Source organism: Puma concolor, chromosome C2, assembly GCF_028749965.1.
Source record: "Puma concolor isolate L17-30 chromosome C2, mPumCon1.1.hap2, whole genome shotgun sequence".
NCBI classification, from domain to species: domain Eukaryota; kingdom Metazoa; phylum Chordata; class Mammalia; order Carnivora; family Felidae; genus Puma; species Puma concolor.
In genome coordinates this window covers 139,964,234-139,982,219 of record NC_141675.1, presented here as the reverse complement: position 1 = coordinate 139,982,219, position 17,986 = coordinate 139,964,234, and positions in this window count along the sequence as shown.

Sequence of the window (17,986 nt, the reverse complement as noted above, 5' to 3'; positions counted from 1 at the left end):
TAACATTGTTCTTATCCCTTTTTCACAACTTAGATTAGTACTACTTTTGCGTCTAGACTGTGGCACAAGTTGCTGTGTTGATTAGACCATATAACACATACAATGCAGTGGATAAGGATACCGTATGGAATCTCTTGCAAGTTTTAATACAGGAGCCAAAACAGAGATCTGTAGGGTTCTGGAACAAAGCTATGTCTTTTACAGCTTAAACTATTCTCCATTTCAATTGGGTCTTAGTTGAGACAGAATGCCCAGACATGGGACAACAAGGAAGTGTGGGACCTTAGATTCTCAACAAGTCGTACTTTTGTGACGGGTAGGGTGCAGCAATCCATTGTACTATGGATTCATAATCAGGCCTAAGAACATCAAAAAATATGAGTATTTTACATCTACAGGGGCCAAGATTACAATAGAATCTTCCTTTTTCTACTGATCCCTCTCCATCAATTCATACCTATGGCTTCCCAGAAGGTTCCTATGACTGAATGATGGACAAAGGAAAAACCTGGGCCTGGGTCACAGCTAGCCATAAATCTAGGGCTGCCACACCCCAGCTCCACTCAGGGGTGGTCCTAAAAGTCACACTGAAGGAAAATCTCCTCAGAGGACAGAGTAGAACACTAGAAACTAAGACACCTACCAAATCCAAACACATAGCTAGAAACTAAGACACCTATCAAATCCAAACACATAGCTAGAAACTAAGACACCTACCAAATCCAAACACAACTTTTTGGAATTTCACCATTAAACATTAGTTCAGCAACATGACTGAGAGCTAAGTATACAAAATGTGTTAAAGACCCGAGATTTGGCCTCATGGTACGTCAATGGTATTGATTTCAAGGCCAGAGACTGCCTACAGCTGTTATCTGAGGTAACTGTGAAGTCAAGAATTGATAGCCAAAAGGGAAGCAAAGTGCCATTCCATTAATTTTGAACTTTCAACTTGTTACTTTCCTTCAACCAATCTTTGATTAGGCAATCTGTGACGGAAGACCCAAGCAATATTTCCTTTTCTTTATTTATCTACTTTCGACCCTGCTGTTGGGAGGGAGATAGATAATACTCTTAAGATTTCACATAGGTTCTGCATGCGGTTTACTAGCTGTGTTGACTTTGTGCAATTTATATAACCTTTCTGAGCCTGGGTTTTCAGCCTCTCTAAAGTGAACATTGGATCCCTACCTATGTCCGAGTGTTGTTATGAATATTAAATCATATATGTGAAATCGCTTATAAATAAAAAAAAGTGCCATCCACCCACCAGTCACAGTGTGTTTTCTAGTTCTGGGGAAAACTTGGGGGATCTGAACAGGGTGAAATATGTATTACAGATTAGAAAAGTCACCTTTTCTATGGCCGTCCTTTTGTCTGCCTTATTCATCTCTGTCCCATTTGCAGAGCACAAGGCCATCCAACTGTGCGTGGTTGTACACCTCAATAACAACTCTGCAGAAAATGAACTTAATGTATGCTGCAATATGTGCTGGGAAATAAATGGAATGTGACAAGGAAAATGCCAGTTCTGCCTCCCTCCCAGCGAAATCAAGATGAGCCAGCGATGCCTGTAAATGAGGCCAAATGAAGGGTTAACATGGAAGACAGCCCCAGTAATTGGGAACTTCACTGGGACTACTTGCAGTCCGTACTCTGGAGATTCGCAACAGGCCCGAAGAACATGGCAAAGATATTCAAAATTCAAGACACTTAAAATGCTTAAGTTTTCTTTCCTGTTAAACAGCACTGGACGTAGAGGATACGTGACTCTGGTGATGTTTAAATTGTACGTTCAAGGATTTACACCCAGTTTACGTGGGGGATGAAAGCAAAGCAGGACAAAATGGAGACAAGTTACACTGGTGACTCTGCTAGGGGAAAATAAAAATGGAAGAAAAGGGAAAAAAATGGTAATCCGAAATAATAATGGTCCATCATGCGTGCCACTAAACTGAAAGTTAACACACCATATTAGTCAATCTTTCATTTGTTTCCATAAAAGGCATCTCTCCCATCCTAATGTTTTTTTTTTTTTCTTGCATTCATCAATCCATTAAAAAAAATTTTGGAATGCTTTTATGTACCATATATAGCAATAGAAGCTTATGCCTGTGCTACCAATTTTTAACATTAATTATTTTCAAGAGGTACAATATTTCCATTGTCCCTCTAAGGAATCTGACATGTAGAGCAGTTAAATAGCGTGTAAATCATGATACGCTCTCTAAGGAAAAAAATGGGATTTGAACCCCCCATTTATTTTCACTTTAAATTTTTTAAATGTTCATTTCTTTTTGAGAGAGAGAGAGAGAGAGAGAGACAGAGTGCAAGCTAGGGAGGGGCAGAGAGAGAGGGAGACGCAGAATCTGAAGCAGGCTCCATGCTCTGAACTGTCAACACAGAGCCCAATGCGAGGCTCGAACCCACAAACTGTGAGATTGTGACCTGAGCCTAAGTTGGAGGCTGAACTGACTGCGTCACCCAGGCTCCCCCCCCTTTTTTTTTACTTTAAAATTAACTTCCCTTTCCCTTACTCTCTGTCGCATACATAATTTGTTATTTACAGTTAATTGAGTTGAAAAAAGTCAAATAAATTTTAGCAATTTTTAATAGCTTCTAAAACTCAGAGGCATCATAATGTGGTGTCTCTGTGTTATAACCTAAATAAGGGGAGGTGCTAATGAATGGTAAACTTTGTCTTCCCATATGTGCCCTCAAGAAAAATTGTATTCGATTCTATATTTGTTACAGCTTTGGGAGCCACCAATTTGGAGATGGCCTCTACGACTTCTTTTAGCTCATTTTTACCTTCTAAGTCATGCTTTCTCATCAGAAATTTCCTTCAGAATTACTTTGGAGTCTTAGTAAAGTAAGGGCTCCTGGGCTCCCTCCAGACAGAATGAATTAGGTTCTCTAGCGTTGGCCAGAGAACTGCATTTTCAACAAGCACATCTATTCATTCTGACACAAGCACAAGTTTGAGAACCAGTACACTGGACAGTCCTCCTTGCAAAGCCCATCCACAGAAATTGGGGGCAGAGGCTCTGGTCTCTTCATTCTGCAGAATTCAGTTCAGAATTCTGAACTTCCATCGCCAGGCTGGGTCCTTCCTAGAGCCACATCACATAAAGTTGCATTGCATCCAAGCCTAACCATTTTGATCACATTCCGTGGCGACTCCGAGTTCACCCAAGTCCTTACTCTGATCCTGAGTCTCAAACCCCATGGACATCAGAAGCTCTGGAACCCTTCTTTTCTTATGATAATCTCAGTAAGGGCTGCAGTTCTTCCTTCCTTCAATACCCAGTCCTGAGCTATGATCCTGATTCCAGGCCTGAATTTTTCCCTGGTTGCCCTCACTCTACTTCACACGGAATCTCTTGCCCTACAATGAAGACAACTGTCTCTGTCTTGATTCAGGGACTGAGATTACAGATGTAGAATATTTCTATACCCAGCTAATGATGGCTTCATGCCTTTCAGGAGTCAGGATTAATTATGCACCGTTCGATGTGGTTCTGATAAGGACTTTGCTATTGAATGTGTGACCAAGTGAAATCAGTGATTAGGTTACATTTTGTTTATTACAAGTTTGTTGATTTTATATCTGAATGGCATCTTGCCACCCCACTGGAAAAAAAAATGCTTAGGTGACACTCTGAAACACACAGCATCCTATGAGTCTAAAATAATGATTTTCACTAGCTAAACGATCAGGCAACTTTCCCTTAAAACATGTATAATTTCATGAGATTGAAAACAACATTGAAAATTAACCTTTGGACCCAAAGAATTAGTACTATATTCCTAAAAATACATTACTATGCCATATTAACTGAAATGTTTCTCTGCTTTATGTATACTTCGAGTGGTCAAAAGTACTGTGACCAACACAACCCCTTACAAGCTCTTCAAGTGTGTCAGAAACTGCCTTTCAGGGAAATGCAGCAGTTGCAAAGGTCTTTTTTGTTTTTTCCCTTTTTCTGTAGATTTTTTTTTCCCCTGAACATATCTTTTCCTTTCAAACTGTATTTTTACCCAACAGAAGTAGCATGACTACTAAGTTATGTTCTAGAGAAACAAAGCAGTTCAGAACCTACTCTAAACTCACTTCTACAGGATGGGAGGGAATCATTGATCCATTGGCCCATCAATTTCAGTAGGCTACTTTGACCAAAGTGGGGCAAGCACAAACTTGATTGTTAAAGGTGGGTTTGAATCCTGACTCGAATGTTTACAAATTGTCATAATTTTGAAAGGGGATTAAACTTTGGGTTCCTATGTCATTTTCACACGACGATTTATTTCCCTGTTTGAACTACTTTTGCCTTCCTTTTGCTTCAGAGGCACCTGAGTGGCTCAGTTGGTTAGGCATCCGAATTCAGCTCAGGTCATGATCTCATGGTTCACAAGTTCAAGCCCTGCTTTACGCTCTGTGCTAACAGCTCAGAGCCTGGAGCCCGCTTCAGATTCTGTGACTCCCCCTCTCTCTGCCCCTTCCCCACCCACTTTCTGTGTGTCTTTCTGTCTCAAAAATGAATAAACATTAAAAGTTAAAATAAACTTATTCATGCTTCATTCCAATGTCTGCGCTTAATTTATGGATGAGTTAACAGTTTATAAATGGCACTGGTCTGGGGGACACACATTGATTGAGATATTTACTGGATAGTAGAGTCACCTGCCCTATGTTTCATATCCCTCATTGCCTCCTTAGATGTCTCTTTTCCTGGGGCACCTGGATGGCTCAGTCAGTTAAGTGCCGGACCACGACTCAGATCATGATCTTGCCATCTGTGAGTTCAAGTCCCAGAGTCGAGCTCTGTGCTGACAGCTTGGAGCGTGGAGCCTGCTTCAAGCTCTGTGTCTCCCTCTCTCTCTGCCCCTTTCCTGCTCACACTCTGTCTCTCTCTCTCAAATCAATCAGTCAATTTTTTAAAAAATGTAAAAAAAGATGTCTCTTTTCCTTTTTTTCTATAAACTGCTTATGGGTAAGTTACCTTTCCATGTTTGCATTTCAAATGGCCAACTTTCAGTGAGTCGTACGGTAAATTCTTGCCAAAAAAAAAAAAAAAATACACATTTTTGGTTGAAAGGCACTGCAAAATACAGAAAGAAATATTTCCCAAAATAGCTGATTCCAAGTCCCGCAGGAGATATTTGGAAAGTTTGTGGCACCATAGTAGGGGCTCTACAAATGCTAGCTTGCTTCTCCCCAAGAGCCTCTGACTTTTCAACTCTGCTTTTATCACCCGTTCTACCTGGTGTTTCTCTGAGCTTCATACCAGTTTTGGAAACGCTGTCTGATGCAACAATACCAATGGGATTTGGAGCTTGCTTGGGGGAACAACATCCCCAAGAATGCTGCATGCTTAATCCAGGAAGACACCTTAGAGATGCAGTATGGCCTTTGTCACTCTGCAATGGGTGAATATTAGAGCTGGACCTTTTAAGCCTCTTTCAAGCAAACCTAACTAACCTGTCATTCAGGATCTAAAAATGAGCGGGTGCTCCCCTCTCTAAATGCGTTCCTTCCTTCATCCTGGGCATATACTATAAGGTAATATATATGTGGGACTTAATTGATCCATGCAATCTAAATATTTACCATATAAGGTGAAGGGATGGGTAAGCAAGCTTGCAATTGCAGTGGTCCTTGTAGCTTAGGAAGATGACCCATTTCCATCAGTAAGAATGCAGATTAGTCTATTTTACTGTATACAGTGAAGTTTCTATAAAAAGATGACTGTAGGCAGAAGTGTTTATCAATATTACTTTAACATTCATCCAGTGTTTGCAAGTTAAAGAAGTTGTTATATAAGAGTTTTATGGACCATTTCCCTCGAAATCTACAAGATATACAATAGAAAATAGAAACGATATGATTACATTGAAAACCCTATTACTATACTCAGAGCTTGGTTCATTATCCATAAAAGCTGATTGGCAGGGGGTGTGGAAGAATCTTTTGGTCTGTGGTGGCTCTCAGGTTCATGATCCCTAATCAGTCACAATATAGACATAGGCATCTTAAGTGCATTAACTATTTTGAAAAGTAGTCTTTAGAGCTTGGTTAATAGATAATTCCAAAATGCATTATAAAGAACAATTAACTGTCAGAGGATAAAGAATGAAGTAAAATTGAGATGGTGAATAAGTTATGCTAAAAGGTAACTTTTCAGGATTTAGAAGATTTAGAAGGGTTTTGTAGTAACATTGCTGCATTGTCTATGCTGACAGAGCCTGTTAAGACGATGTCAGAGGAAAAGAAAAAAGTACATGACCCTACTTCAAGTGCGATGGGCTTAAGTTCTGTGGTTAGCTATGGGATGCATGATAGGCTTTATGAAAGATTGGCACAATACGTCAATATAAAGTGTGTTTTGTTTCCAAAAATGAAGTAGGTAAAATAGGTTTCTTTGATGAAGACCAATATTGTTTCAATTGCCTAACTTCCCCCTTGAGATAGAGTATCTAGAAATGAAATTCCTGCCATGTTCTTAGATATGGCCTGGCTGTGCTATGTCAGAGGCAGAAACTGGCTCTACTCCCAATCTCTGTCTGAGAGAAACAACTCAGTTTGAATGCAAGCCTTCTCTGAAGTGAAACAGAGGGGTCAAAGACACAGCCTTGTGGCTCATGGGAATGGCCTTGCCAAGGTCATTGGTTTCATTCTACAGAGCCCATTTTCTTTAATTTACATCTAACTAGTAAGAATTTGTAGCAGTAATACTGTCTGGCTCAGAAAATGAAAATTCACTCTTTTAAGAGCATAAAAAAGATTTTCAAAGGCTATAATAAGAAAACACTTCATTACCCTTTGCACTAGTTCGGATTAGTGCCTATATTCTCAGAAGAAATAGAAACCAAGAGAAGCATAAAAGACATTTTTCACATATTGCCATGCTGTACAAGACATTTGTTTTCTCTATCTCTGTCTGTCTGTCTGTGTCTCCTTTTGTTAAGAAAGGCAGACTGCCGCACACAGCACCTCATTTGGATGTTTGGATGTGTCTGGGGTCCTCGATACTTGACCACTTTATGTTCTATAAATGGATTTGAGAGGGTGTTTTTTTTGGAGATTATAGCAGGGAACGCAGCTACTCATAGATTCTTGATCAAAGAACAGCCCTCGTCTGTCAGAGAAGGTCATCCTCTTCCAATTAGCATGCAGCTTTGGGAGAGGTGCCCACGGAGTGTTGAGGCAGGAAGGGGACACCCACATAGCCAGTCAGATCAGTCAAATCAACCCTGGTTATCAATGGGGTGATGGAAGTCATGGCTGGATTGTCCTCACATCCAATACGCTTGTTCTTTTTGCTTATAAATTTTCAATTAAAAATTAGTTTCTAAAAGTTGGATCAGGAATAAAATTAATAGCTGGTTGATTGTTAAAGAGAAATACGTTCAAACCTGATTTGCATTGTCTGATGAACATTGCATAAACCCTAGTTTTCTAGTTTTAAATACTCAGCTTGTGATCTTTTGATAAATAAAATAATAACATGCTTCAGATAAATTTGAAATCCCTCATTATTTATTAATTTTCACCTTCCATATATATGTATATATATACATAAATAGAAAATGTAGTCTTTCAAAGGTTCTTGTTAATATCATAAAGTTTTCTGCACTTATATGCAGTATCCATGAAGTTGATGTTTAGGTCTGGAGTAATAATATATTTTTTTTCTAATAGTAATAATTTCCTCAATACACTTCTATTAGTTATACCTTTAAAGTGATATAATCTTTTATAACATACAATATGGAATATTATGATCTATAATATCATTATGCTTATTTTTTTAGATTCTAACTAGTAAAGGAAAGAGACCTAGAATCACATGTTGATTGAATTACAGTATCAGCATTCTAGCATTGGAAACCAGGCAGTTTTGTGTAAATATAAGAGAAAAATAAAAGATTTATTCTAAAGCCAAAATGAGGCATTCACCTCTTTCTCCCCAACCTCCAAATAGAATAGTAACAAAGTTTGCTACTTTGCTTCGTTTTCTTCCATTTTGACTTTCTCTTCCAGAAGCTGTCAGTTATTGTATGAATATTTAGGACTTATAAAAATAAATGCATATAAAAATATAGAGGTGAGGTCCCAATTATTAATCTATTCCTGGAAATCAAATAGAAGTAATCATATATTATATTAAAGTGGAATACAGATATGTCTGTTTTCAGGTATATTTCATGTGAAAGTACTTGGGGAGTGAAATAAATAGATTATTCAATAATATATTCATACATATGTGATCAGCAAGATATAGGTATAATTAGAGTTTATAGATGATCTTGATGAATAACAGTTAAAATTAATCCAATTTATAGTTAAAAAACTCAAAATGTAGTTTATAGTATGTTCTGAAATATAATTCATGTAAGTTGCTATGAGGATAAAACAATTTGAATTATTTTAGTGTGTTACAAGTGTACAAATTGAAAAATTTCATAGGATTAAATGCTAATGCTCTTTGTGAACATGATGCATTTGAAAAGTATAGAAATACTTCTCATTACCCTATGTCCAAGGGACCTAGGGAATTTCATTATATAGATGATTTCACCTCAGGAAAAATAGTATGATCATGGACATTAGCCAAAAGGTAGGCTGAAGAGGTCATTTAGGTTATTACTAGAACAACTTCGTATCTTCAAATCCTTCAGGTAATTCTAATATGGAGATCATAAGTAGGACTACTTTCATAGATGAAAAAAAAGGCTTAAAATCTTTTATGAAGTTAGTTTCCATTTTATATAAAGTAAGACTGAAGCATGCAGTGGCACACGGCATTTATCAAGTTTCTACCAACTTGTTCCCATGCCTTGTTACATACTGACCCAGGTAAACAGACACTCTTGAATATTGTGCCAACTGGTAAATTGCTCTCTGTGTACATAAATAAAGTACACTGAATATCTTGAAAGCTCAACTTTTCTTCTATGACAAGTTGTCAATTGAAAATATACTCAGTGTGTAAACCATAAAATCCATATTTTATTTTAGGCCATACCTCTGTTAATAATAGCATTCTCTTGCATTCTCTTATAGAAAACTACAATGGCGATTTAATAAATGATTCCAATGAACCCATCTGAGTTATCTTTCTGTCAATTTACTGCTTCAGTCCTAACATAGGTCTTAATTTAGTGAGAATGTTATGCTAATGGAAACAAACCTGAGGATATAGATATGGCAGGGCAACACTTGCTAGTCGCCATTAAACCAGTAAAGTCTTAATATAACTTAACTATTTATAGAATTAAAGCTATTATTCCAAAAGGGTAGCATATCATAAGTTAATTAATTTAAAACAAATATAATGTTATTAAAATAATTGTGTATTTATTTTCTATCATGAAGGATGGGAAACTTTAAAAAAAATCAAGGCACAGATACAACAATTTAACAAGTAAATAAAACGAGTAAAAAATGTCTTCTAAAGGAGGTCTATACCATTTGATAAATACAATATGCAATATGTATTTTTTAAAGGCAGTCTTAGAATCACACATTTTTTTAGATTGGGAGCACTTTCTAGACCAATGCCATTTTGAGACAAGTATTTAGTAGATCCTTACTTAGAATTTACAATATGCTGGGAACTGGACTATATACAGGGGATATAATGAATAAAATCTAGAGAAAAAGGATGAGTGAAAGGCAAAATGGGGCTTGATCAAAAGAAAATAGCCAGAAAACACAAAGCCTGCCAGGAAGACGCCAGCAATGGGAAGACACCAATGTGTTTTAAACATGGGTGATACTCTGACCACGGGATAATACTCTGACCACAGGAAGGAGAAAAGATGTGAAAGGAGGTCAAAGAGCTGTGGCCAAAGCACTTGGAGGGTCGTCAGAGTTCCAGGTAGGATGATGGTCATCTGCACCACAAAAGATTGGAGGAAATGGATAAAGGTAAAATAATTAGAGAAATATTTAGGTGATGATTTCAGAAGGACTTGGTGCCTGATTTGAGGAGATAGAAATATAGACTGGCATTTAGGTTTCTGGTTTATGTAAATGGACAGGTGAAGTTTACATTTGCTGAACAAATGAACACTGGATAAATACATATATTTTGAGGCAGTTGGGAGGTGGATGAACATGGAAGAAAGAGTAAATCATTCGATCAGTTTTGAACATGTTGACTTTGAGTACATTTACTTAGATCCCCAGGTCATATAACTCCAGGGTTAATCATTCATATGGAATATAATGTGTTCCAACAATAGGGTTTTTATTGAAGACTACCCTAGACATTCAAGTGGAAATAATGAGTAGTTATATGGGTCTGGATTTCAGAAGGGGGATATAAGTGTATTATAGCAACTCTAAAAAAAAACATGGATTTTAAGATGCACACTATTCATGTCACTGAGAAAAAATGGACTGCCAATTAATGTACGAAACCCCATCTATTGTAAGACACATTTTCTTATCAGATATATTAAAATGTGACACTAAGGTTTGCTTTAGAATTGATTAAGTACAAAGTAAATTTGGAATTCACAAGCATTTGGGGGTATTATTAGCCAAATAGCCATATACACTGATGAGATAACTAGGAAGTATAGATAAAGCATAAAAAAAATAGCTTGGAAAATGGCAGAAGAAAACCTGGCATTTAATGATCTGGATAGAAGTGAATTATTCTACAAAGAAATAAATTTAAAAGAGCTAGATCAGCAGGTCAGTAGTTTTGCAGAGAATCCCAAAGAAAAAAGTTCTTAGAAAGAATAAATTAGTATTACCATACACTACTGAAATCTTTATAGATAGTGTCAGAATGGAAATTTTCGGTTACCTTAGAAATAACTATTTTGGTTGAGCGGTGGAAATGGAATCAAATGGAATGAGTTTAGGAACTAGGGTACTGAAGCCATAGAAATAGAGGAAGCCAAATTTTTAAAGAAGTTTGATCATGAAGGGAAGAGAGAGAGGGAGGAAACCATTTTTTTTTAACATGGACAATGTTGGGAACATGTCAAAAAAAAAAAAACAGTGGGAAGGGTCTAGATAATTATGACAAGTTGAACAATCAGAAAGGAAAAAAAAATGATAGTGTAATATTTATTAGAAGATAAATTCAAATAGGATCCAAAACACAGGTTAAGTCTTTGGGAATGGGAGGGATAGCTTCCAATTTCCAATTGTCTTTGGAATCATAGAAAAAAAGGCAGGTCATCTGGAATTGGAATTTGCCAGATAAGTGCAAAGAAAAGATGGAGAGGGAAGATGAGTTAATGTAATTTTATTCAAACTGAAGTACAGAAACTGGTTTCTGGTTTTCAAATTGTTTGTTACAAGTTATGGCAAGAAAAAACACAGAAAATGGGGGTGAAGGTTTACAAACGTTATAGCACATTGATAATCTATCTGTTGAAACTAACAGTACAAATTGCTATCTTGTACACTGTCTTTGCTGATTTTTAAACTTTGTTTTTAACAATTCATTTTATTTCATAGAAGTATTTGTCCACAGTGGATTATAGATGCCATCATCTTCATCATCAAGAACCACAATGTCTTTTATCACAGATCATTAAGTAAGCACTAGCTCACTGTGTGTTTTCAGGAATGCTACTGGAATTATGAACCATAGGATCTAAGGAAGCTTGAGAGTTATTGTGGAGGAGGAACCGTTATGACCATTCCTGATGTCGGCTCAGGTGGAGTGGCCAAGAGGGTCATTAGAGGTAATGAGATAAAAGAACCGAGAGGCCATTATTTGAAATAAAACTTCCGTGGAAATGTTCAAGTTACCAGGAATGACCACGTTACTCGGGGTGAAGGCAAAGCCTTTGATCGAGGTGGCAGCTAAGGGAAAATGGACGTTCAATAGGGAGATAAAAACATGGATCAAAAAAGGAGCAGCCTTTGTTAAAAAAATTCCTTCAGCTCCATAGTTTGATTAGTTAAGTGAAAGAGAGTATGTATAAGATAAATGGCATTGGAAGGGCAAGATACAGAAGAGAAGGCATGAAGAAATATACAGGGGCATAATTTTAAAATTGCATGTAGGGGCGCCTGGGTGGCTCAGTCTGTTTGAGCGTCCGACTTTGGCTCAGGTCATGATCTCATGGCTGGTGAATTTGAGCCTAACATCGGATCAGGATCTGTGCTGACAGCTCGGAGCCAGAAACTTGCTTCAGATTCTACGTCTCCCTCTCTGCTCCCCTGCTCACGCTCTGTCTCTATCTCTCAAACATAAATAAACATTTAGTAAATAAATAAATAAATAAATAAATAATAAATAAATAAACAAGCAAATAAATACAATTGCATGTAGAAGATGACATTGTCTTTCTGTCCTGCCTCATTTAACAGCTGAGTTCTTCCTGTGTTCTGAAAGATCCAGTGTCCACAAGCATTTGTTTTGTCGCGATTTTGAAAATTAAGAATTATTGATCACAGATTGACATTTGGGAGTGTGCAGTCTTAATGAATCTGTACGAGAGTCAGCAATAAAGGAGTAGCTGGTGTGTGGTCGGGACCTCATGGGGGCTTGATCCCTTTGTCCTCTTCCCCTTAAAGATGCTGAAAGCAGGGCTTCCCTTTAAAACCTTTCCTGCTCATTTTGTAGCTGAAGTGAGGGAAAGAGAAATAAGCCCACAGAGAAAGTGAACTTTTGACTCCCATTTACTCGTCTAAGTTTTATATCCTACTATAGTGGTCTCACTCTAACCCCTTGAGAACTCTTTTTTGCCCTCGATTCAGACTACAGATTTTTCTTCTTAAGTAAGGTGTGAGGAAAGAAGCTGTTGTGGTTGAGAAGTAACTGGGTGTGCAGAATCTTGAACTTTCCGGAGGAGGTAGCCTGTCACCAAATGGGGTTCAAAATTAGCCAGTTGTTAACAGATTATTATAACGTATATTGCAAAACATTTATTATTTGTTAGTTTACCCAGAAGGAATGATGTGAAATGCTTTTGCTTAGATATACCTTGGATGAATTATTTAGTAGATGGGTAATACTTAGTTTATTCTAGATTCAGCTACATGGCATTTGAAAGCATGTGTATCATCACCCCTTTATGTCCACTGCAAAATTATGTTTTCTCCCTATATAACTAGTGGACATTTTGAGATATGAAAACAATTTATTGTGGTAGCAATAGATCTTTCCAGGAGATAATGTTTGAAGGTTTCTTTGTTTGTTTGTTTTTATTTCCTCTTCTGATGGAAATCAGAAGTTTCTATCAGTCTCACAGGAGAAATTTTATTGTGAGTAGTGTTTCATGAGTATGCAGGTAGGTTCATGTGCTATTTTTTTGGTTTGTTTTTGTTATGTTGTTAACCATTAGATTGTTGTTCTCTTTGATCTATGTCCTTTTTTGTCTCTGTCTATGTACACGTGTGGTAGACAAACGAATATGGAGGGTGAAGTACTCTGACATACTATTCTACTGTTCCAGGGGTCTCAACCACGGGCAAAGTTTGACCCATTGAGAATACTTCACCATGTCAAGAGAAATTTTTAATTTGTTAGAATTGGGTTGAGTAGGGTGTAATATTGGCATCTAGTTAAAAGAAGACAGAGATGTCGCTAAACATTCTACAGTGCCCAGGACAGAAGCCTACGGTGAAGAAGTATAAGGTCCAAAATCTCAATAGCTCTGAGGTGGAGAAACCCTGGACTAGTTGTGCAGAATCCAATCTTACTGTTTTTGCTCAAAAACCAAATAATTCTAGTCTTGCTTAGTCATTGCAATGAGCAAGCCCTTTGTGCTAAGGTATTTATTTCTAAATGTTTAATATTTCACCTGAAAATATATTTTATAGAACAATTTTGAATTTTAAAGTAATTTTCTTGAATAAAAAGGACATGCATATCTATATTATCAATCATCTATCATCTATCTATCTATCTATCTGAAAGATAAGATAGAAATTCTATACATTTAAACAGACCTCAGGATATTCTACCAAGTGTTTTTTTTTTGTTTTGTTTTTTTTTTTTTTTTTTTTTTTTTTTTAACATGGCATCCATATTTAGCTCTTTTAGTGAGGTAAGTCTAGCCATTTTTCTCTTCCAAATAAAGAGTAAAATATCCTGGCTATGATTTCCTACAAATATGATGTAGAAAACGTGTATCATTTAAACACTTGTGATTGTAGATTTATGAAAATACAGTCAAATGAATGAATGCATATTTTCCAGGTTTTCATACATAATGTAGTTTTGAATCCTGATTTTTTTGGCGAGGAAGAGATCAAAAGTTTTCATGCAGTTCAGACATCTCAATATGCATATATGTTTCTTCCATGTCTTCTCTTTCCCCAGGCAAGCACTCAACTTTAAAATAAAATTGTCTGTTTAGTAGTTTCATTTCTTTCCGGAACCCTTCAGAAAATGTTAAAAGTTTCTCTACAAGGTTAGCTATTTTTCAGCAAACATAATAAATCCAGAGTTTAAGTAGTCATGTACTTTTATGATACATATAAAACAGTACTTACCTTGAATTTATGGATTTTCTATTTCATGCAATATTTGAGAGTTAATAAAGGTTTTCCTTTTTTATTACAATATGTGATCCAAATTTATACTAGAATAAGATATCTGAGCATTCTTCTGAGGGAATTAAAATTATTGGTAACTTAATGTGAGAGTGACAGACTCAAGTATGTGCAAAATCATCCATTATGATATAGGAAGAAAAACATGAAACTTCTAATTATTTTTTTACTGTAAAACTAAAAAAAAAAAAGCTGAAGATTTTTAATGTAAAATATAAGATCTTCCCTGGTCCAATATCCTATATGCAGCAGTGACGTGGTGCCCGGGATACTCAATCTGTCTGATGAATGGTCAAGATATTCTTAATTATTACAGAATTCCACAGAATTGCTTTTGCTTTTCATTTGTTTTCAAAGTATTGCCACAAACTACAATTTGTCTTCATCTATTTAAGTGAAAATGGCTAGTTCAACGTAAGATATTCTTCCCAAAATGAACAACAGTCTTAAAAAAGAAATTGTCATTTAAAAATCATACTGAAATGCAAAAAGTGAACAGTAAAAACATGACTAACTTTTTCCTATTACTGGTAGAAGGTCTTTCGAAGTACCATTGTGAGAGAAAAACAACGATGACTAATGAGATGTGATGCTAGTTGAAAATTATCATCTTATTGAATAATGGATAATGAATTTAATTTAATGGATTTATATCTACTACCATAACAATGGACCATCTCCGAAGTGTGTGTGTATATGTTTTTGTGTGTATCATTGTGTAATATATATTGTAACTTTATCTTTTTAATTATTCACACCCACTAACAATAACGTAAAACTTTGGAGTCAGATTTTTGAATATCTGTATCCTACAGGGTTAAGCCAATATTTTAGGAAGGAATTAAACTCAATAACATAATCCCCAATATTATTATTAATAATGCATACTACTTATTATATATTCTAATAATATATATAAGTAGTATTTATTAAAATATATTAATAATGTGGATATAAAATTATAGGTAACAACATGCATAGGTTGATATTTCTAGTATATACAAGATTATTCATTGTGAAGTAAAAAGAAGAGGTTAAAAGCTTCTTAATACAATATTTTGTTTCTTTACTCTTTTTTTTCTTAATATAAAATTTAAGAACATACCTAGTCTCATATACAATAGTTAAGTGCTAATTAATAATCTACATACATCAATTATATATAGTATACTAATATGTTATTAATCATATATGATATATATTAACCATAATTCTCCTATTATATAAATAATAAAAACTGCTAACAATATGTTAGGGAGAACAAACATATTCATTTCCTCTATTCCTAATAAATAAAATAAAATTTTACAATATTTTTTCTAATTTATACCTCACCAGTTTAAAAATTGTATTTCTTATTACATATGAAATATACTATGATATATAATATCATATAGTATGATATGATATATAGTAATGTGTCCACACACACATACTATAAACTTAAAATTTTTTACTGACAGAGATGCATTAACAAAATGTTTAAAAATGTTGCTGTAATGCTAGGAGTAAAAATTTAATGTACTGTTTTTTCAAAGGATCTGTGAATAATAAATCAATGCAAATACCAATATTTTATTTTCTTTTAGTAACTTTTAAAACAAAAGAGAAAGAGCTATTTATTATGAGGTGGATATGTGTGGAAGGGATTGTGTTAAAATTTTAAATCATGTAATCAATAATACCAGAGGCAATTCAACTATTTTTTCAAAATTTTAATAATCATTTAAAATATCAGATTTTTATGCACTGCCTTATATGAGTTTATGTGGCTTGTTGACATTGCAGAGTGCTTTCACACACTTTTTCTTGCTTCAATTTTGATAAAGCACTCTTGGAACCAATTTTAGATTCAGTGTGTTTCGTTCCATTTTACAGAAGAGAAATCTGAGGTTGGGAGAGGTCACGCACTCAAGCACACGCCTAAGTACAGGGACTTAAAGACATGAATTTTCTTCTCCTCCCATTTCTCTGCGAAATCCTTCTCTTCTGGTTCACGCTGGTGCAGTATTCATAAATACTCTCCAAGTTTCTAAAATGGCTGCTTCTCTTGTCCATCACCTGGCATATTTGATGACAGCCAAATGACTGACAATAATTGTTAAATTGTGCTAATTAGGGCTCATCGTTGTCTTGGCTTCTTTTTGATGGACTAACATTTTTTTTTTTAGAAACACTCATTTTATCATGATTGCATCAATATTAATTTGTTGACGTGTGTGGCAGAGATGATCAAAGACGTGAAACCTCTTCCTGGACACGTGACAAGACTACATTTTCCAGCCTCTCTTGCAGTCAGTGTAGTCATTTGCCTGGGTCCTTAATGGTATGAGAGTAGAAAGTGTGTGCTGCTTTTCTGCTTGAACTTATAACTGAATGCTTGTGCCTTCCTATACCCTCGTCTCTCCCCTGCCACCAAGCCTTGGGCACAATAGACAAGCCTTCATGACATGGATGGTGACATGGAAGGACAGCCGGGAACTCTGGGTCCCTGCGTGAAGGAGAGCTGCTCACCATCCAGGAACAGCTGCCTGGACTGTTAAGTCAGAAAGAAATGTAAGACCTTCATGGGTCTATTTGTTACAGCCACTTAGCCTATACTGACATGTCTTTAACACAATGTTAACACAATATTTTTAATTTGATTTTTTGATTGCCTTCTTTCACTTGTCATGATCTATTGAACGAGTATATGGACATTTTCAGGACATTTTTCTGTACTTCTTACTGTCTGACTCCTACCGTTAGGTCAAATCATTATTTAAGTCCTGTTTCCCATTACTTTGGATAGAAAACCTCTGTCAGGTTTTCTGTTTACCCCTCAGACTTTTCTGCTAGGCTTGTTTAATTTGCACAGCAAGATGAATTTTAGCTCACATTTTAAACCTGAAAGCTTATATTGCGATGAACACCGCAAACATTGTGAAAAAAAGCACTGAAATGCACAAAATCTGTCAATTTACCACACCCCTGCATTGTAAAAGCTCTTGTTAAGACCTCAAAAATGCCAGAATGCAGATGGCACTCAGGAAAAAGTCCTTCCTATGTACCACACACAATACCTGAAATGTCTGCAGCCAGAGGAATCGCGTGCTGTACAGAAGTCATTTTAGAAAATAGTTATGTAGAGTTGACTACATTAATAACTATTTTATCCTATGCTTTAGAGTCCCTGGTTATTAGGGCACCTTTGAGTGACTCTAATAGTTGGAAACTACAGAAGTGTGGTTCCTTCTGGGACACCTACTGTATGGGTGACTTTCTCAGTTCTGAGGGATAAAATCCAGGGCTCTTTCCCAAGGTTTAAAGACTGTGTCCCTTAAATGATAGAGTGATTAGATCAGAATTTTCTTCTTTTACATAGACCAAATCTACTCAGTAAAATAAATTCCTTATGATCTCACAATGACTCTTTTGTTAGGAACTATGTGTTATAATACTGAAGTAGAT